Raw genomic sequence first — 22371 nt, forward strand, 5'->3', positions numbered from 1 at the left:
GTTTACACCCAACTCACAACAAAAAGAACCAAATCCCCTTCAATGGCCACACTCTCAACCTGGTGGTTATAACCAAAATCAAAATCACAACACTTCTTACTGTCAGTTTTGCAACATTCCGGTATATTCCACCAAGGAATGTCATAAACTATCCAAGTTTCTAAGAGATAACAATATCTCTATTGCCGCCTCTCAATCTCATAAACTATCCAAGTTTCTAAGAGATAACAATATCTCTATTGCCGCCTCTCAATCTCACAACCCGGTTGCAAATGTTACTACTAGTTCCTTCACTACCACACCCCGTATGGATCTTTGATATAGAGGTCTCACACCATGTGACTATTGAGACATCTAGCCTCCAACATGTCTCTGGGCAGACAAAATTTTAGAGATATTGTTTTCAAGGTACTATGGAGTATAACAAAAATGTATGACTGTTTATTTATTTTAATAAAGTTTAAAGCTCTGAATTTGTGTTAATTTTTTTTTCCAACAAGACCAAAGTTCTTTTCCGATCTCAAATACCTTCGTGAAACTAGATATTCAGTACTTTATTAAACAAACATATAATAGTTTGTTCATTTTTACATCATGAAAAAAGGCTAAATAAAGCCCGTAAACAAAAATATACTATAAAAATCATTAATTTTAAATTGTGTTTGGAATAATAATAGCGATTCTACATGAACTATTGAACTTGTTGACTTTCTAAAAGACAAAATTGATTTCAAAATCAAATCTTTTGCTCTTCTAAACTTGGTCTACCATCCATACAAATTCAACCTCTATTAACTTCTACAATGTCCCAACTACTAATACATACATACATCATGCATGTATGCATGCATGTCTCACGTGAGTATCTATACCTATATGTATATATGTATATACGTAAAATATGACTTTTGTTTTCTAGTTTTAATAATAGTATATATTAAATCTATTTTTTTGATTTGTACGTCTAAAATAATCCAATTTGAACATAAATATTTGTCAATAATTTTTAACGTTATACGAATGATTAATTTAAGTTTATACTTATTTAACTATTACTTTTAAAATTATATTATTAATTTAGAAACATACAACAAAATAAACAAATTAGTCGATTAATTGATGGATGAGATCGACGGCTCACCACCGATTAATTTTGTAGTTAAACTCAAAAGTCGTTTTCCACATTTTATAAATACAAACAAACAACTATTTATACTCCGAACTTGCAAAAAAAAACATAATAATTCGGCTATATTTTATCAAGTACTAGAACAAAATGTTCACCACACCACCACCAGAAACCACCATGAACCAACGTGCCACCACCGGAATTTCATCATTACCTACCGATATACTAGAGTCCCACATACTAACTCGTCTCGACGGTCAAACCTTAGCTTCCGCCACATGCACCTCCATATCACTCTCCGCCGGCGGCAAACACAACCACCAACTCTGGTCCAACATCTGCCACGCCACATGGCCCTCAACCGCCGGCGACCGCGTCAGCAAAATCATCTCCACTTTCTCCGACAACAAAAACGGCCCTCGATCTTTCTTTTCCCAGTCTTTCCCTCTGCCTGCACCGGAACCCACCACCGTATCTCCGCCACCATATCCAACACGTTCACTTCCAGCAAGTGAATTAATCTCAGCCGTTGATATTTACTACCGGAATAAACCAATACTCACAAAAACTGAGGAAACCGAAACCACCAGTGATTGGTTCCGGTGTTCGCCGTTCAGAATCGACCTATTGGACCCGAAGGAAGTAATCTCTACTCAGATACCACAACCCACCGGAGAAGAGACGTGTACGGCGTTGATGGATGACATGACGTTAAGCTGGATACTCATCGACCCGGTTAATAAACAGTCGGTGAATCTCTCCTCCCATAAGCCGGTTTCCGTCCACCGCCACTGGTTGTCGGGAGAAGTGCAACTCTGTTTCGTATCCATCCTCGGAGTCGGTGGGGCGGTGGTGCAAGTTGGGATAGCGGTGATCTGCAGTGGGTCGGAGGATGGGGAGATGCAGGTTCGGGAGGTGACGATGGAGGTGGAGGACATGGATGGAAAACATTTGAATGGCAGGGACAGTATGGTAATTTTACGGAGGGTGATGGAGGGTAAAAGGGGAAGTGGGGTGGATAGAGTGGAGGAAGCAAGGATGAGACACAGGAGGTACCAAGAAATGAAGAAAGAAAGAAGAGAGCGAAAGTCGAGGGTAGAATGGACATTAGACATTTTATCTTTGGCTTTTGTGACATCAATTTTTGTGGCTTTACTTTTTGTTATATTTTACAATTTTTTATCTAAACACCAAAAAAATGATTAATTTTCAAAACGTATGTAATGAATATTAAAATTACATAAATAAATAAAAGAAAATTACATGTAAAATTATCAATGTTCTAAATAACGTTAGACGGTGATTTGGCGGCGATATCAAGCCTTAAGGTTTTACAAGTCGCAACGAGATACGTTGTTTGTAAGACGTTATTTAATGTGACAATTTTGTATAGAATTAATATATATTATATCATTATTTATTTTTATATAAATAAATGACTTAAGGAAGCATTTTGTTAAAATGCGGGTTGAGTACAAGCCTTAGAGCCATGACGAAGCCATAAGAAGCTTTTTAGAACTTTGAAAATTATATATTTTAATTTTACATTATATAATTTCATATTAATGACATATATTATAACTTTATAATTTTATAGCAATTACATGTGAGATGAACACTTTAATGATTTTTTAAAAAATGCAATGGTATGTGTTATAAGTTTAGAATTAAAAAAAATAAAATTTACTCAACTGAATAAAAGGTTAAATGGCAATGTAGTATCTTGAACTATTATTTTAGATCATATTCGGTCATTTAATTAATTTTTAACTATTATAGTTATTATGGACCTGGAATATAAGTGTTGACCTATTAAATTAGACTTCGAGAATATTATAGTGTTGAGGAGGAGCATATGGCGTGTCTTAATTTTTTTCCACCTAAGCACAACGTGGTTTTCTTTGCTACATAAGCTCCAATGTGTTATAGCTTATTAAGTAAGCATCATCGAACAAACATTGGGTGAATTTACCTTCATATATTTGTTCCCTTCTTCCTCACTACCAAAAATCAAAAAACCCTAAATCAAAACACGAGAATGTGGTTCTCTTCATGCCGAAAATCATGAAATTAGAAAGATCTACCATTGTATATGAACGTACATGATGGAATCCAAACATGTTTTTGTCGTCATAGAGCTATTAAACGAACTTGGTGGAGCTTCGACAATCCAACTTGAAGGTTTTTTATTTGTCTATTAACACTGGTAAGTACTCTAGTTTAACATATGATGCATTGATTTGTGGTTTTCTTGTTCAATGTATGTCATATAAAACCCCTAATTTTTGTATTTCTTCATTTTGTAGTTTAAATAACATTGTGAACCACTTGAGGATGAACCTACAAGAGCACAATATGTAAATTTAGATACATATTTTTTGGGTTTTAATAGCATCAATACACTTCTTAGAAGGTAGCAGAAACAATCAAAATTTACCTAAGTGTACATGCACCCTAGGATCTAAGTTTTAATAGTTATAACAACCTACTTTCGAAATCAACTAAAGAGAAGGATAAAAACACTTATCTCTTGATCTTAATTGACACTTTGTGGTTGGAAACTCTTGTAATGGATGAAGGATCCAAAGTAGAATCCATCTAATGTAGTCAGACCCAAGACTCCAAGAAGAAAACAAGGAATAAACCCTAGACTAGGGTTTATGCAAAATTCGATAACCCTGAGAGAGGGGTTATGAATTTCGTCCACTAAGAGAAAGAAGAGAGATGGGAACGAAATTATTAGGGAAAAATCATCTAGGGTTTGATCTCTTGCTCTCTATTTATAGGCAACAAAATAATCATTTAGGGTTTCAAAGTCTTGGGGATTATCCTTACCGTATTCAAAATATGTCTTATCCCTATCAGGGATAAGCAAAAATCATCCACCTCTTCTCTCTATAAATTTATATAATATTCCAATTAGTTTCAATGATTTAATTATTATTTAACCCATTTAATTAATTAAAACTATTTAATTAGTTAACAAAATAATTTCCAACTAATTCATTAACAATTTAATAAATTAACAACTTATTTTTCTTTAATTCTTTATTGTTAATTGTGTCATGAGGCTAACCCAAAAGGACCCTGTTATTATTTAGAAACATTACCAACTAGTTAATGACCATGGACACCATTCCAATTATTGATAGCGTTGGAGTACACCATGAGGATGTTGCTTCTCCTGTTAATACATAAGGAACAAATAAACTTTGACACCCCAGAGCTAATGGAGTACACCACAATTGTAATGCCTCTAATGGAATCACACCCCAGAGCTAGCAAGAAGGAAACTTGTGAGAGAGAGAGAGTAGGGTATGCAATTTTTGGCCCTAGGGTTTCACCAAAGTAAGAGTGGCCGATTTTGAGAGCCAGGAGGCTCCTTATATAGCTGAGGGATCTAGGGTTTAGGGAAAACCCTAATGTTCCTTTGCTTGGGACCTAAGCTTATCCAAAGGCCTTATCCAAGCCCATTGGACGAAATCATTAGGGTTTCCCCTATAGATTTCGTCCACCCCCTTCCAAGGAGGTTCTGGAACCTTCCACTCGACTATTGGATAATTGCAAACTAGTCCCTACACTTTATAATTAACACAGTTAACCCCAAAATCAATTCTAATTAATTTCTGGCTAACTATTAATTAAATATTATGATTTCTAATTAATATATTAATCTTTTAACATATTAATAAATCATTTATATTAATTTATTAATCTTATAATAAATCAATATCTCTCCTTTCATAATTTCTCTGTCCAGTTGCTAGGTTTGAGGGCAACCCAAAAGGACTGTGCTGCTATCAATTCAAGTACATACCAATTATAGTTATGGGCTTAGACACCTAATCCAACAGTCTCCCACTTGGATAAGTCTGTAACTATAATTGCTAGTATGACTTCTAAATTTGACCAGCAAATTGTAGCTTCCAAAAGCTGCTGCTGAACTCTGACCCAGTCAGTTACATGTCCTAAGATAAGTGATCATATAATCCTTCGTTCTGCAAGATATCCCTAGACATAAGACATGGAATATAATCAATCTCTTTGTCCAGAAGCTATGTTTCCCGATTTCTGATTTGTGATGATATAGGACTTCTAATTGAACACATCAATTCAGTCCTGGCTGGGCCCAACACATAAGTCAACACCAAATCATCGAGGGGCCCACAGATATCGCTTTTCCCGTTAGAGCAAAAGGAACGAATAAACTTCGACTCATATGCTTGTATCTTTCACTCATCAAATTATACATGACAATGCGTTTTATAACACCAAGTTAATGATGCGGTTTCGTATCACCAATGTATAACTGACTTGCAAATTACAACTCATATATCTCTATTTCAAGATTATAAGATATTATCGTCTCAATATTACTCGTGATAAATTCCATGAAGTAATACTTTGAGCGAGGGTTTATCCAATACTCAAATCTCTATTTCTAAGTACTCATGAACATTGCAGCAATTCTATTGCTATGTCTAACTCCCTTAGACAATCTGCAATCCAATTCATGACAGTCTTAATTCACTACTTACTTCCAAAAGTACGAACGACTGTGGAGTTTGAATAATTACATTATTTGGGAAGTAAAACATGCAAAATACGAAACACAAAAATAAACAACTGACAAAAGGCAGTAAACAAACTCATAAATAATACTTTATTATTTAATCACCAAAAGTCAATTACATTTACTTTGTTAAAAGTTTCAGAATAAAACTAATCTAACTGCTAAAACTAATATCATCTCTCAGTCTAATGCTCCGAGCATAATGAATATGCTTAACCCTACTCAGACCCTTTGTGAGGGGATCTGCTGGGTTATCCTCAGATGATACCCTCTTTACAACAAGATGGCCTTCTTCTACTCTATGTCTTATGAAATGGTACTTTCTGTCGATATGTCTGGTTTTACCATGATCTATGGGTTCCTTTGTCAAGGAAACTGCTCCTTCATTATCGCAGAATAGTTCCATGGGCACCTGGATGGTCGGAACAACTCTGAGATCTCCGATGAAGTTCCTCAACCAAGCTGCTTCTTTCGACGCTTCACTCGCTGCTATGTACTCTGATTCACAAGTAGAATCAGCCACTGTATCTTGCTTGGAACTTTTCCAAGTAACTGCTCCTCCATTCAGTAAAAATACCCAGCCTGATTGAGAACGGAAGTTATCTCTATCCGTTTGAAAGTTGGCATCACTGTAACCATCTATTCTCAAAGTATCTTTGCCACCAAGTACAAGGACCCAGTCCTTTGTCCTTCGCAAATACTCGAGTATATTCTTAACCGCTATCCAATGAGCTCTACCCGGGTTTCCCTGATAGCGACTGACCATGCTCAAAGCAAATTCCACATCAGGGCGAGTACATTTCATAGCGTACATGATCGATCCGACAGCGGAAGCATAAGGTACACGACTCATGTCAGCTATTTCCTCATCTATACTCGGGCATTGAGTCTTACTCAATTTGGTATTGCTCTGGATAGGTAGCTCTCCCTTCTTGGAATTTTCCATACTAAACCTCTTTAGTACCTTATCCAAGTATGTGCTCTGACTAAGTCCCATTAGTCTCTTATTTCTATCTCTCAATATTCTAATCCCAAGAATATAGGCAGCTTCTCCAAGGTCTTTCATGGCAAAACACTTTCCAAGCCAAGACTTAACATCTTTCAAGGTTGGAACGTCGTTACCAATGAGTAATATGTCATCGACATATAATACAAGAAAAGTTACTATACTCCCACTAGCCTTGATATACACACAAAACTCATCTTCACTTCTAGAGAACCAAACTCTTTGACTTTCTCATGGAAGCAAAGATTCCAACTGCGAGATGCTTGTTTCAATCCATAAATGGATTTCTCAAGCTTGCACACTCTATTGGGAAACTTTGCATCAACAAAACCCTATGGCTGATTCATGTAAACATCATCAGCAACTTCCCGTTAAGGAAGGCAGTCTTGACATCCATCTGCCAGATTTCATAGTCATGAAAGGCAGCTATGGCGAACAATATTCTAATAGATTTAATCTTAGCTACTGGTGAGAAGGTCTCATCATAGTCAACCCCTGGGGTTTGAGTGAAACCTTTTGCAACCAGTCGAGCCTTGAATGTGTGCACATTTCCATCCATGTCTGTCTTCTTCTTGAAGATCCATTTGCACCCAACTGTCTTACGACCTAGTGCACTATCAACCAAATTCCAAACTTGGTTTTCATACATGGACTTAATCTCGCTGTCCATTGCCTTTTTCCACTTGGAAGCCTCTTGGCCTGCCATTGCTTCCTTGTAAGTAACTGGTTCATCTAAATTTACCAGTGTCCTATCACTGATGAATGTGTCACCATCTGAAGTAATATGAAAACCATACAACTCAGGTGGCACACTCACCCTAGTGGATCTTCGAAGAGGTAATGAGTTATCAATTGGTTCAACAAGAACTATTTCCTCTGGTTGAGTGCTAGTGTCATCTAAGGTTCCTTCATTGGCTAAAACTCTTGAATTTCTTCAAGGTCAATGGTGCTCCCACTGTCCTCTTTGAATATGAGCTCTCTTTCACTAGGTCTGTAGAAAAAATGTCCAAAAGACTGTTTTGGGTAACCAATGAAAACATATTTCTCACTTCTAGCTGCTAGCTTGTCGTGAGTCTCTCGTCTTACGAAAGCTTCACAACCCCAGACTTTAATATGTGCTAACGAGGGAACTTTCCCTGTCCACATTTCGTGAAGTGTTTTGGCAACCTTCTTTGTGGGGACAAGATTGAGGATGTGGGCGGCTGTCTCTAAGGCATACCCCCAGAAGTGAATAGGAAGCGAAGCACGACTCATCATAAAACAAACCATGTCTAACAAGGTTCGATTACGCCTCTCAACTACACCATTTAACTGTGGTGTCCTAGGAGGAGTTAATTGTGAGACTATCCCACATTCTTTTAGATAGTCGTTGAAATCGACACTAAGATACTCTCTGCCTCTATCGGATCTAAGTACCTTTATCTTCCTGCCCAATTGATTTTCGACCTCATGCTTAAACTCTTTGAACCTTTCAAAGGTTTCTGACTTATGTTTGATTAAGTAGATATAGCCATATATGCTATAATCATCAGTGAAAGTCACATAGAATTGATTAGCATCCCTTGTAGTTGATCTGAAGGGCCCACATACATCTGTATGTATGAGGTCCAACAGACCTTCACCTCTTTCACAAGACCCTGTGAATGGTGATTTCGTCATCTTTCCCAAAAGACAAGATTCACACATATCATCTGATTTTAGGTCAAATGATTCCAATACTCCATCCTCTTGGAGTTGGGTTATGCGTTTCTTGTTAATGTGTCCAAGACGACAATTCCACAAGCATGCCTTGTCTACACTATTAGACAAGTCAATATTAAACACACTATTACCTAAGCTATCAATACAAGTCACTGTTTCATACACACCATCACAAGGTAAAGCTTCAAATAAAAAGACACCATTCTTATAAACAGAAATTGAACCATTCAAATCATTAAAAGAATACTTAAAACCTTGTCTGAACAATGCATGAAATGAAATAATGTTTCTCGTCATCTCAAACGAATAACAACAATTTAATAAATCTAATCTAACATCATTATTAAGCAAAAGTTGATAAACTCCGATCTTGGTTACTGGTGAAGACTTCCTGTTCCCCATGATCAAGTTTATCCTCCCTCGCTCTACCTCCTCACTTTCTTTTAGCCCCTGCAAATCAGAACAGATGTGAAAACCACATCCTGTATCAAGGACCCATGAACGAGAAGATAATGAGTTATTAGAAGAAATAGTGTAAATACCTCCTAAATATGGCTTCACTTTGCCATCTTTGATATCTTGCAGATATTTTGGGCAACTTCTCTTCCAGTGCCCTTTGTCATTGCAATAAAAGCAATCAGCATCCTTTGGATCAGAAACATGGGGAATTGTAGTATTGGGCTTAGCCTTTGGGCCATTACTAGATGACCCAGCTTGGGCCTTGCCCTTCCAATTTTGATTAGGAGGACCTTTCCTCTTTTTCCCTTTTCCCTGTCCAATAGCCAAGACAGGGGCACTTACAGGAGTGGAGGCTATACTTTTACCCTTCATCCCTGCTTCAGCTGTCTGCAACAAGTTGTGCAATTGGGCCAGTGTCTGCTCAGTGTTGTTCAAATGGTAAGTTCGGATAAACTGACCATAACAATCGGGTAATGAGTTCAAGACCATGTCAATGGCCAATTCCTCATCAAATTGAATGTTGAGCTTGACCAAACGCTCTATGTAGCGTTGCATTCTTTGCACATGACTAACAACCGACTCCCATTCCTTCATCTTGCAAGCCATGAGTGACTTGACTACCTCAAACTTTTCTTGACGAGCTCGCTTATGGTATTTCTCCATAAGGTCCTTGTTCATCTCAAAGGGCCAGTAGTCCTCATAGTACCTCTGTAGTTCTGGGGACATAGTTGCGACCATGATGCATGCCACTTTGGTGGCATCGTCATAGTGCTTCTTGTAGGCAACATATTCTTCGGGAGTGGCTTTGGATTCATCAATTTATTTTAGCTCCTTTTCAAGGACATACCCTTTGTCCTCAAAACGAAGCGTCATTTTGATGTTGCGCATCCAATCGTTATAGTTTGAGCTATCCATAGCGACTTTGGAGAAAATGTTGAGCAAAGAGAAGTTGTGGTTGGAGGATGATGAAGCAGAAGTGTTTCCAGGAGTAGACATCTGAAAAGAAAGAAAGTTTTAGTTAGATTTCAAGATACCTCAATATAAGAACCCAAAGATACAATATTAAGGTTAGGATCCAACTATGAAGATTCACAACTTAGAAATGGGATGCCGAGATTCAAGTGTAAATTTCATAAAGGTAGGTGAATGACGATTCACCAATTCCACCATTAGACGAAATAAACGAAGTGAAATTCCTAATTCCTTTTTAGATACATTGAAACTATTCAATGGCATGTTTTAATCTTGGATTATGCTCTTCTATTTGTGACTGGGATACCGAGGATCACAAACAAGATGTGAATAACCATGTAAATGTGCTTGGTAACCTCATTGTCTTTATCATTAACCATTGATGTGCCGGTAAACCACACACGCTCCACAAAATGATAATTATGAGATACCCATTACTACTCTTTATTAGTGCCTATTAGTGTGCTGGTAATCCACACACGCTCCACTAACGACCAATAAAGCATAATGTGCAATTTCATGGATTATCATACTTTTCACATTTTTCCTAAAGTAACTAGAGTTAGGATTTTTGTTAAATAATGTTCTAGTACTTTCTTTAATAACATTATACTTTTAATGAGATGTAGTTGTCCTATCAAATCCATTCTGCTAACGACCCTCCACTAATCAAGGAAGCGGTGGGTGAGAGTGGACACCCATTCAACTACCATTTTATAGGCAGTTTCCGTATACCTCCCTTATAGACTAGCTTCGTGAATGAGGCATATTAGCGATTTGACGGACCATATTCTTATACATATATAATATTTAACTTTTAATTATAATACATATATAAGGTGTGTTTTAAACCTTTTTAAAACTTTAAGGTTTATATAAATTTTGAAAAATTAAGCTATTAATTTAAATTTAAAATAAACCAAATAATTAGATTTAATAATTATCTATTAATTAACTTTTAATTAATTTATTAAATCTTGTAAGGATTATCTAATCAAATTAAACAATTAATTTAATCCTAATCCTTATCCCTCTAGATTTCGAAAATTAGGGTAAAGGATAATTTCCTTATTTTTCTCAATTATCCAATTAGGCAATAATTATCCAATAAGGCAATAATTATCCAAAATAAGATAAAACCCTAAACTAAAGAAGCAAATTTCGAAATTCAAGGGAGGAGGCTAGGGTTTTCCAAAACCCTAACCCTAATTTCGATTAGGGTTCATGGAGGCTAGGGTTTTTCGAAAAATCCTTTGAACCAAAAGCCCTAAAAACGAAACCATGGCCTTTTAGGGTTTAATAGCTATAAACCCTAATTTGCAATTCAACTATTATAGCTATTCAATTTAAAACAAAACCAATGGCTCTGATACCACTAATGGGTTTTGGGTAAAACAAATAAACTAGAAAACAATTCCTAAGTTCACATGCAACCTACTTTGGATCTATGTTTTAACTATTGAACATATAACTTTGAATTGCAAAACAAAAACCCTAAGGAGAGAGGCTATTTTCGAAATTAACAAAATAGGGTTTTAGAGTTACATACCTTTCAATTGTTATAGCAAACAATTGGTAATCCTTTGATCTTGATCTTCTTGGAAGCCTAGCACCAAAATTGTAATGCCTCTAATGGAATCACACCCCAGAGCTAGCAATAAGGAAACTTGTGAGGAGAGAGAGAGAGTAGGGTATGCAATTTTCGGACCTAGGGTTTCACCAAAGTAACAGTGGCTGATTTTGAGAGCCAGGAGGCTCCTTATATAGCTGAGGGATCTAGGGTTTAGGGAAAACCCTAATGTTCCTTTGCTTGGGACCTAAGCTTATCCAACGGCCTTATCCAAGCCCCTTGGACGAAATCATTAGGGTTTCCCCTATAGATTTCGTCCACCCCCTTCCAAGGAGGTTCTGGAACCTTCCACTCAACTATTGGATAATTGCAAACTAGTCCCTGCACTTTATAATTAACACAGTTAACCCCAAAATCAATTCTAATTAATTTCTGGCTAACTATTAATTAAATATTATGATTTCTAATTAATATATTAATCTTTTAACATATTAGTAAATCATTTATATTAATTTATTAATCTTATAATAAATCAATATCTCTCCTTTCATAATTTCCCTGTCCAGTTGTTAGGTTTGAGGGCAATCCAAAAGGACTGTGCTGCTATCAATTCAAGTACATACCAATTATAGTTATGAGCTTAGACACCTAATCCAACAGTTAGCGCGGTCTCTTATCCAATGTCTAATCTTTATGGTCCATTTAACTAACATTCATGACAATCTTAAATTTCAATACTCACTCCCGAGAGTATGATCAACTGTTGAGTTTTGAACATAATTAGATATTCTGGAAGTGGGCTCAAAACATGCATAAGTGAAACAAAGTAATGAACAACACAACTTTGATAACAAAGAATGCTCTCTATTAAGTCTCCACAAATAAACATCAAAACGGTTACAATTCATATTGTTGTATATTTCTAAATTAAATCAAAAAATGCAATGTGTTTAAGCTAATTTATTTGCATATCTAGTGTCTCAAGATTTTTCTAACTAACATACTTGGTCGGTGACATCGGCTTAGGAATGGATCGACAAGATTTTATTCCGATATGATTTTAATGACTATGATTTCTTCACACTCGAACAACTAAATGTGATGGTACTTATAGAGTATGTAAGTATGTATAGCTTGGGAACCATACTTGAGGTAAGTTCACCCTTACAGTCACAAGAACCTTCATAAGGACCATCAGTGATTATTTCAACAATGTTGTCACTTAATGAAATTCTTTTAGTGATATTGCTTCCATTTCAATCTAAACCAATTGCAATATAATCTAAGTTTATTCTAAATCCTCTATGGTGTATTACTTGGTTCTCATCCAATAAAATACTTCACCATTTAGAAAAAAAACACGAATTCTGACTGCTTACGAAAATGTCTTTACTAGTGGAACTTATCATTAGTGTAACCTTTACATTGATGACTTCCATACTTAGACCATTTCCTTTGTCCTCTTATAATTAATGTGATTCATTGATTCTTGCTAACATGATCTGATCAGACCTATCATGCTCAAGGCATACGAGTCATCAAATATGGTATAAGTCATGATTGATCCAATAAGCAAAAGAATATGGGATACGACTCATTTCTTCTAGCTCAATCATATTGTTAAGACATTAGCACTTCTCAAATACCATACTTTGTAAGTATGCACTTTGTTCAAGTTCTAAATCTCGAGTTTTGTAACGTCCCATTTTCACAAACAAATTCTTCATTTTTAATTATGGTAAAAACACCATTTATATAAAACCCAAGTTAAGAAAACCCATTTGTTCCAAAATACAGTTGTTTGAAAATCAGAGTAACATAAGTAAAGCGGAATCTCCAATGTTGTTGAAGAGTGTGTACAGTTACGCCTTCACCTTCCCATGTTCACCAATGGTACCTGAAAAACATTTAATCCACAACTATAAGACAAAGCTTAGTGAGTTCCCCCAAAATACCACACACCACAATACACATACAATGCATGAACACATGAGCCTTCAGTGTGTTCGGCCCGCCTCACAAGGCCTACAACATGCCTGGACCGTTCTCCTTAGCCTACAGTCTAACTGGACCGTCTTGTAAGTCCTACTTTACACCTCGACCGCTCTCTCTCTCAGCATACAACTGAACCACACTTGGCCTACATCATACTGTTGGCCTGCCCAGGTATCTTAGCCTACAACACAATGTTGGACCACCTCAAACCACCACTCAATATGTCGACATATAGATAAAACAAACAATCAAAGAACACATAAGCACATACAACTATCTACACTAGACTACCTGTCTAACAACCCTATACCGTATACATGGTATCATACAGTACTCTACATCACCACTGGCAGATCACTAATTAATGCATAGTTATATGTAATCAGAAGTAAGATAGACAGTCGAACAGGTGATCCCACTCTAGAGCCACAACCAAACAAGGATAATGCAAGAAATCCTAGATCAAGAGTTCTCAGGCTATCATATGTGACTATATACAACCCGTACGATACTCCATTAGACGATCACCGAACCCTGGTACTCTAACCAGCATACTACTACTCTTATATCCTAACATACAAGGATATATAGTGTAACACATGGTATAGTAAGGACACTCACCTGAAATGCAGAACTGGATAACACTGCAAGACTCTAAATTCCTCTCAATAGACAATCTTGCGAACCGATGGTCACCAAATCAAAGAACACATCTTGATCAACAACCCAAAAACTATAGGTTAAACCCAAATGGTCAAAAGTCAACGGTTAACAGGTCCACGACCCCTACGACATGGCAAGATCTTGGCCACGTCGTAGCCAACTAAGGACAATATAGTCGAGCATTTGAGCACCTCTATGTCGTGGCAAGCCTTTGGCCACATCGTGGCTTCTGGCAGAATGCCAAAATCTTCATTAAGTGCTTAATCCTTATAGATCTAAATCCACAACTTCAAATCTACTTCTTTTCAATGACTTAATGGATAAATTTTCCAACTTTATCCATTACGACCCTATTCTAAGGCTAGATATACAATCCTAAGTGGAGTAAGTCCTTAATGGAGCCATAACTTATGCATAGACACAAGGTGATTCCAACATGACTCCTTTTTCCCATTTTACATAAAATATTGTCGATAGAGGAGCCATACCAAGCTCTAGAGTTCCTCAAACTCCAAGAGAATCCATGAAAGGGACCAAAACCACCCAAATATGACCTCAAAATTGAATCTAGAAGAATAAGTTCCAAGGTATGAACTTTATACCTTCAACAACTAAGAAATCTGTAGAGAATGTTGGATCCAAACTTCCTCTTTGTTCCTTTTTATCAATATGAACCTCTTATTTCCCCCAAGCTTCACCAAAATCTAATGAATAAGCTCTAAATCAAGAAATCAAGACCTTAATCAAGCATGCATGATAGGGTTTTGTTTGGAAGCGTTGGAGGCTGAAGAAAATTCCCTAAACCTTGAGTATAGGTGCTTAAATATGGAAGAACTCCTAAAATCATAGGATTAGGCTTCAGCAGCTGCCACGTCGTGGCACCCTTCCTTGCCATGTTGTGGCAACCATCAGATATGTGAACCATGCATTATCCATCCCACGTTGTGGTACCCCACTCACCACATCGTGCCACATGTTTTTTCCCCAAAACCCCACTTTTAATCCCTCAAGCCCTCACCTGATCTATCCTGGAAAACGGGTGTTATAATTCTCCCCCACTTAAGTTAGATTTCGTCTTCAAAATTTGTTCTCACAATTTACTCTTATAACACCCTTCGAAACCCTTGTGGGTTCTCCAGACCTGATTCCTTCAACGCGAGTCGAGGTCACTTCGAATGCTAGAATCTGCAATCACTGATAAAAGGATTCCAAAACCAGGCTCATAAGCCAACCCAATCAGAAACTCCCAATGATCATAATCACATCTAATACAACACACCTCAAGCAGACGACCACCTTACGAAACTCACACCGACTCCATTCTTAGCGAGAAATACGCGACCCGATGAAGAACGAACTCCAACATAACACCACTAACCCACAATGAGTAGAACTAACTCGCTTTCCCATAACTTTAAGACTCCAAAGGCATGTGTAACCTACAGGTAAACAGAGCCACCCCATACGTCACCCATGCTGACCAAAAGCTCACAGACCTGATCCGACCAAGTCCTCCTGGCCTTGCATCGTGTTTTAAATAACCGAAGAAAGGAATCTACAACCAAACGACATAGCCGACAACCTCATACACATATGAAAAGGTGAAACCCTGACCAAAAACCAAACAAACACATACTAAACCAAGTAACACACCCTCTCGGCTCTAACAACCTTTCCGACTAATCATAGGAGTAATTAATCAAACAATAAAGCCCATCACTGCTAATGGGTCTATTTCAACCCAAGTGAATTCTACAGCCCCAACCGCAGTCTTACAAGATTCTTCCCATGGCGTATTTAACCATTAACTCTCGGGCTCACCATGATCTGTCCACCAATAGCTAAAACCACACAGCCTAACATAGGCACACACTTAACCTGTGAAACTTAACTATCCCTATCATGCCTTTGGGTCATGACTCGGACCTCCAGGTCCCAATTAAACAAGAAAATACAAGGAAGTCCTCCTCATAACCCTCAACCTGAGCTTCTATCCTCCTAGAGCCCTAACACTACAAGGTCCTATGGAACTATCTGAGCAACCTACAATTGGGACCAAAAGAAAGGAAGTCCTTATTTGGATAATGAACCTGACACATATCTCTAATGATTGAGCACCCACATGTGAATCTCTTAAACTTGAGTAATCTGGTCGGAGACTGAGACCTGATCTAAATTTTTCCTGCTATGATAAATCCACTCTCCCCTATTTAGAATATACAAATCATCTGAATGCATCCAACATGAAACTAAAGCTCCAACTCGAACCAACTTAAGTACTACCCATTCCTGCCCCTAAGGAATAAAATGAGATGGAGTAAGATAGTCCTTCGAACCGTTCATTCAACCCCAAAAACTTCATCAAACAAAAATAGGTAGAGAGGTTAACTTGAAAGTTTTGAGGCTATGTCACCCCGGCGTTGCGGGTACCAAGCACTTAATACAGCCTCAAATGTAACCTGTTACACAAGATAACAATCAATTCAAAGGAAGCCTTTCATAAGAAAAACTTGTCACATAAATGCAAAAATTAAATAAATTGGAAACATACCCGCAGCCTACATAGTCGCCCCACCTGGATCCTCTGCAATAAGCTAGTAGGCTCTTCCTTCCGTCCTAGGCACTTCATCCCTCCCCTCATGTACGTATGGAATTTCTCAAGCTAAATGTGTAAGGTTCTGCACTTCACCAAAAATGAGAAGGGGACAACGGGCCTTGATGTGGCCCACCTGATCGTAATGAAAACAAACTCATGCGCTTTTCCTACAATCCCTACTGAAATGCCCCTCTCCATATTTGCGGCATGCAAAAGATCGATACACTCCATCATTAAACTTCCCACACTTACCACCCCTGGAATTCCCCTGCTCTACTGTTCCATATCTCGAGTCGGTGGACTTGAACTGCTTCGTTGATGGTTGCGAATTCATTGAGATTGGGCTCTCCTCCTCCCTCTGGGTCTCTCTCAATCTCTCTCCTCCTGGAATTCGATTGCATCTTAGTCAAAGTACGGTACTGCTAAGTTGACACGAACTCTCGAATATTAGCCTTGAGCTTGCTCAAGTATCGTGACATTTGCATATGCTATGAAGTGGCATACTCTGGGAAGAAAAGGGCTTTCTTTGTAAACATCTTGGTGGTCTCCGTCACTGACTCAGTCATCTTCTTGAGCGACATATACTCCTGTTTCATTCGCTCTCTCTACACAAGTGGGACATACTCCACCCAGAACATCTCCAAAAAACTGGTCCTAAGTAAATGCGGCTCGATCTGCATGCGAAAAGCTATGGGTCACAAACTCCCACCAATCCTTCGCTCCCCAACGAAGAAGGTTCAGTGCAAAGTTTACTTTCTGGTCATCGAACACGAACACACGTAGAAACATCCTTCCTTGTTATATATCGATCTCAAAGAGATAATCGGGTCGTTGTCGCCTCTTAACTCTAGAGGCTTCGTATTACTGAACTTCCGGTACTGCATTGTCTCACCTCCCTGAACTTCTGCAGCGGCGACGGCTGCAGTGACTGCGGCAACGGCATCCTGCGTGACGGCGGCATAGCAGTCGTCGAACTCCTCAATCAGCGCAATATTAAAAGACCCAAATACCTCTGGAATCGCCTCTCTAATTACCATGACCACATCTGCAACAATGATCCCGTGGATCTCCTCATCACTTAAACATGTCCTCTCGGTGTAGCCAGCGCCTGATCTTGAACTAACATAGCCACCATACTGAAACACACAATGGAAAGGTCTAACACCAATAATAGTGCTCAAAAACAATTTTGCCTTCACCTATTAGTTCCTTAGTAGCCTTGAGACTCTTTTTGATTCTCATACAGATCATGTTCTTTTAGTAGTACGGGCCCATACTACCCTTCCACACCTATCTGTAGTTGACTCAGAATTCATCTCAAGGTCCTAAGTCACTTGTAACATCCCAAAATTAAGACTACAAATTTTTGTTTTTAAATTAATAAAACTTTTATCCAAAACATCATCAAAGAAATCATGGCGAATCAAAGTGTATCAATAACATCCCAATACATCAGAGTAATATAAAATGTGGAACGAGCTGGTGTGTGCACTGCAATCATCTCGGGCTCTTCCCCTTCTAACCAGAAGTACCTGAAAACATAAACTGAAAACCGTAAGCACAAAGCTTAGTGAGTTCCCCAAAATAGCACATACCATACATATAAAACATATAATGGGTCCCGCCCATCATTGGCCCCCACCCGACATTGGGACCCACTCGGTAAACAGATCTGTCAGTCATCAGGCCTTGCCTGGCATCGTCCCCCGCCCGGTATACATATAACATATAAACACATGCAATAATCACAAGGATAAATATCATACATGATAGTCAACAGGCCCCGCCTGGTAAACATATAAACACATAACACATGCAAGAGTCACGCAGACACTAGCATCCTAACATATCAAACCATGGGTCGGCATTGGTGCCTTCGACCTACTAAACACAGTGAGGAAACTCACCTCTAGCTGCTGAATCTCTCAAATAAATCTCAGTCCGTGGGTCCGGAAAATCCCCTTGCTAACATCATCAAATAATATCCAACTAATAATTTGATCTCGACCCAGAATCAAGAATCTAAGCTATTTGACCACATCCAGGGTAAAAGACCATTTTACCCTTTTTCTTACTTTGCCTAAAACCAAGGCCCAACCTAACTTTAACTCAAAAGACTCAAAGATGCATAAATAACACCGTAAAATGGATCTATCACAAAGAACCATCAAGGTGAGAGCTTTTACCTAAAAAGGCTTGCTAAGGTGAAGATAACTCTGGATCTTGCAAGCCCAAGCACCCTCCAAATGTTCCTCTTCTTATTATTCACCACAAAACACCAATAAACTCACATTCAAGCTCAAATATCACCAAATACACTTAGGGTTTCGATATTATAGGTTGAGAGGGATGGAGGATACAAATGGGGAGGGTTCCAAGAGTTAATAAGGCTTAAATAGCGCCCAAACCCTAAAATTTAGGGTTTACATCTGACCCATGTACGCCCAGTGTACACATGGTATGCCCAGCGTACAAGGGTGATGCTCCGCGATCATTTGAGCCTAGTACGCTCAGTATACTGGGCTTTGCCCCAATCCATTGCTAACTTCAAATGGCCATAACTTCTTCGTTTTAATTCTGATTCCGACGATCCTTATATCCACAGAAAGGTAATGAGAAGCTCTACACTTCTATTATCTCCCCCTTTCCATAAAACTTCCCAAAATAAAATTCATAAAAGGCCCAAACTGCCACTTTACTGATATACCCTTGGACTCAAAATCACAAACCGAACTCCACGATCATCTAATCTACATTATCCACACACAGAGGGGGCTAAGACTCTTTCCCAAAGGCCTTAAATCTTATGATAACCGGTCTTCGGGTCACGGCCCCGAATTATGAAATGATTCGAAACAGGGTGCTACATCACTACACTAGACCACTCCTAGGTGTACTAACACCCACATGCTCCTAAGATCTGCAACTAACTTCCTAAGCGCTCTTCCTAGGATTCTTCCCAATCATGTCTTTGTACTGCTAGAATCTCTACCGACACCAATGGTTGCCTCGTGCATGCAAGTTGTACACAATACATGATCAAATAGATTGTCGAATAAATGACTCTACCCTAAGCCCACAACCAAACAAGGAACATGGAATAAGGCTAAGTCAATCATTTTAAGGCTATATAATCCTAATCGTATACAACTATACAACATACACTTAGCAATTAACATAACCAAGTAGCACATAACAAACAATTCCCGATGCTATAAATCATCATAGAAATCAGGAAAATATGATCATACAATTCCTAAAAGGATCCTTAGCCTATCCAGTAGCATTCATTTCTAACAATTCACATATCAGTAAGCTCAAATTCAACATATAAAACTAGTACATATATTTTGGGAATCACTTTCATGTTCAGCCTCCAGCTGACTGTACATATTGCATCTCCTTGTAAAACCCAAGTTGAGTCGGAGGACTATGTTCCAGATCGAAAGCCAACAATCAGACAAGAACATGACAAGAGACCGAGCCCATGTCTCCAACTGTAACGCCCGTGTTTCTGAGCTAAGCATTAGTATACTAATGTAATAGTCAAGGTCAACCATTGTAACCTATTTTGAAGTAATAAAAAGGAATTACATGAATATTATGTGAATTATGTGATTTTATGTGCTTATATACTTGTTTATAAATATATGATAAATTAAGAATGAAAATAAGGGTCAAAAATAAAATGTTATATAAACCTAATACCTATGAAGAAAGTTGTAGTGGTCGTGACAAGGATTCCGGAGATATAAAGAACACTGAAATCCGAGTTATAACGAAGAAGTTATGACCTGTTGAAGTTTCGCAACAAAACCGGCACGACACTATGTGACGTAAAAAGTGAGTTTACGATACAATACTTTTTAGCCTTAATGATCTAAACAAAAGTCGTAGTATTCGTTAAACCGAGCGTGTGCATAAAAAGAACAACCAAATCTGACTTCGTATGAGGAAGTTATGATTTTTCCAAGTTTCGGCATAGCAGTATGCAGTCCGGAGTTCGAATTTTAGCCGACACAACCTAAACAAGATGCGAAGTTTTCATTAATAGTAGTTCAACAGTAAAAAGACAGACGAAAACGGACGTCGGATGACGAAGTTATGAATTTTTAACGAACTTTTCATGTCCCGGCCTGTTAAAAATATAACTTTAAAAATAAAGTCAAAATTAGTCGATGTAGTCTAAACGAAAGTTGTAGAGTACATTCCCACATACGCGTGGATATAAAGAACGTCGAAAATGGAGCTCGTATGCGAAAGTAACGGAATTTAGAAGTTGGAGGTGGGTTGTTGCGAGAAGTGATGACGTGGCATAATCCGGACCCACCCTTGCTCCCCACGTTCTCGCACTCGGATACTGACACCTGCCTCTTCGGACGCCCAACGTACGCTTCCGATGCCCTGTGTACCGAGTACACCCCGCGTAGACCAAAGGTACTCCCGATGGTCTTCTTTTGAGTAGTTCTGAAGCAAGCCACGTAGCCCCAACGAATCTTGGACACATGTCCTATACGCGTAGCGTACCACCGAGGGCACGCCCAACGTAATCCGAAGCCTTGGCCCTATAAAAGGGGGAGCGAGGCAGCCTCATTTCTCACACCTCAAACTTCTTTCTTTCTCTCTCTACTCTCTCTCTCTCTCTCTCTCTCACTCTCTCTAGCCTCCCCAAACATCCCCAAGCCTAGGAAACTTCCCTAGCACTAGAAGAAAGACCCGGAGTGCCAGAAGGCTCCAAGAAAAAGAGTTTTCGGTTCGGAAACTCTGCCCCCGCAGAGCCCGGTTTTCAGGCAAACCTCCTGATTTCTTTAGATCTGAAGAAAAAGTTTAGATCTGAAAAGAAAATACATATACGGTTCAGATCTGAAGAAAAAAGGTCTAGATCTGAAAAACAAAGTTTAAATCTTTCATCCAGTATAGATGTCAAGGTATAAAATACATATACAGTTTAGATCTGAAATAAAAGTTTAAAATTTTCATCTAGCACAGATCTCAAGTAAACAGATAATGTGCACACATAGCACGTATTTTATATAAAATACTTTATATCTATATGTAAGATGAAAATAACTATGCACTCACCTGATAAGGTGGTGATTCCAACTTGGACAACACTTCGCTTCTTAAAAATATGATCTTATATCTACAAATATGTTGGTTAAAACATGGGTAGATGAAATAGTTGGTGTGTGATGTAAGATGAGTTGGAGGATGAGATGAAAAGTGATATAGATCATGAGATGAGGGTGAGAGGTGAAAAATGAGAGAAGCCCTTACCCAAGTGTTGGCCCCGTCATCTAGCAGGGTATAGATGACAACCACTGACTATTCTAGACGGTCTGGTGGAACACTAGCAGGATCGCAACCTGTAGGTGTTGTGAACGATATTTTCACCCGGTGTACTCTAAAAACCCATTGACATGTATTACGGATGGACTCCCGGAAATAATATTGTCGATAAATGAGATAAACCATGGCAGCTATGGACTTAGCGCCTGTTGGATGAACCCTGGAAACTATGGACTTAGTGCATGTTATATAAACCCTAGCGACGATGGACTTCGTGCCTATTCCTTAGGACAATCCTTAGGAATAAATAACGAGGGATAGTCGATTCATAGGGAAGATACTTAATAATAAAGAAGATAATGGGGATGGGTAAATGGGTTAATTGTTTGCTGATGAAACATAGTAACTTTATTATTGT

At 38.3% G+C, this 22371-nt stretch overlaps 1 pseudogene; it reads left to right on the plus strand.

Annotated features, from left to right (window-relative positions):
* The first annotated feature begins 1218 nt into the window (after positions 1-1218).
* Positions 1219-2400, plus strand: LOC145155533 (putative F-box protein At2g36090 pseudogene; annotated as a pseudogene).
* Positions 2401-22371: the final 19971 nt, after the last annotated feature.

The sequence above is a fragment of the Lactuca virosa genome, chromosome 1 (genome assembly GCF_052849685.1).
Source record: "Lactuca virosa cultivar CGN04683 chromosome 1, Lactuca_virosa_CGN04683_v6, whole genome shotgun sequence".
NCBI lineage: Eukaryota > Viridiplantae > Streptophyta > Magnoliopsida > Asterales > Asteraceae > Lactuca > Lactuca virosa.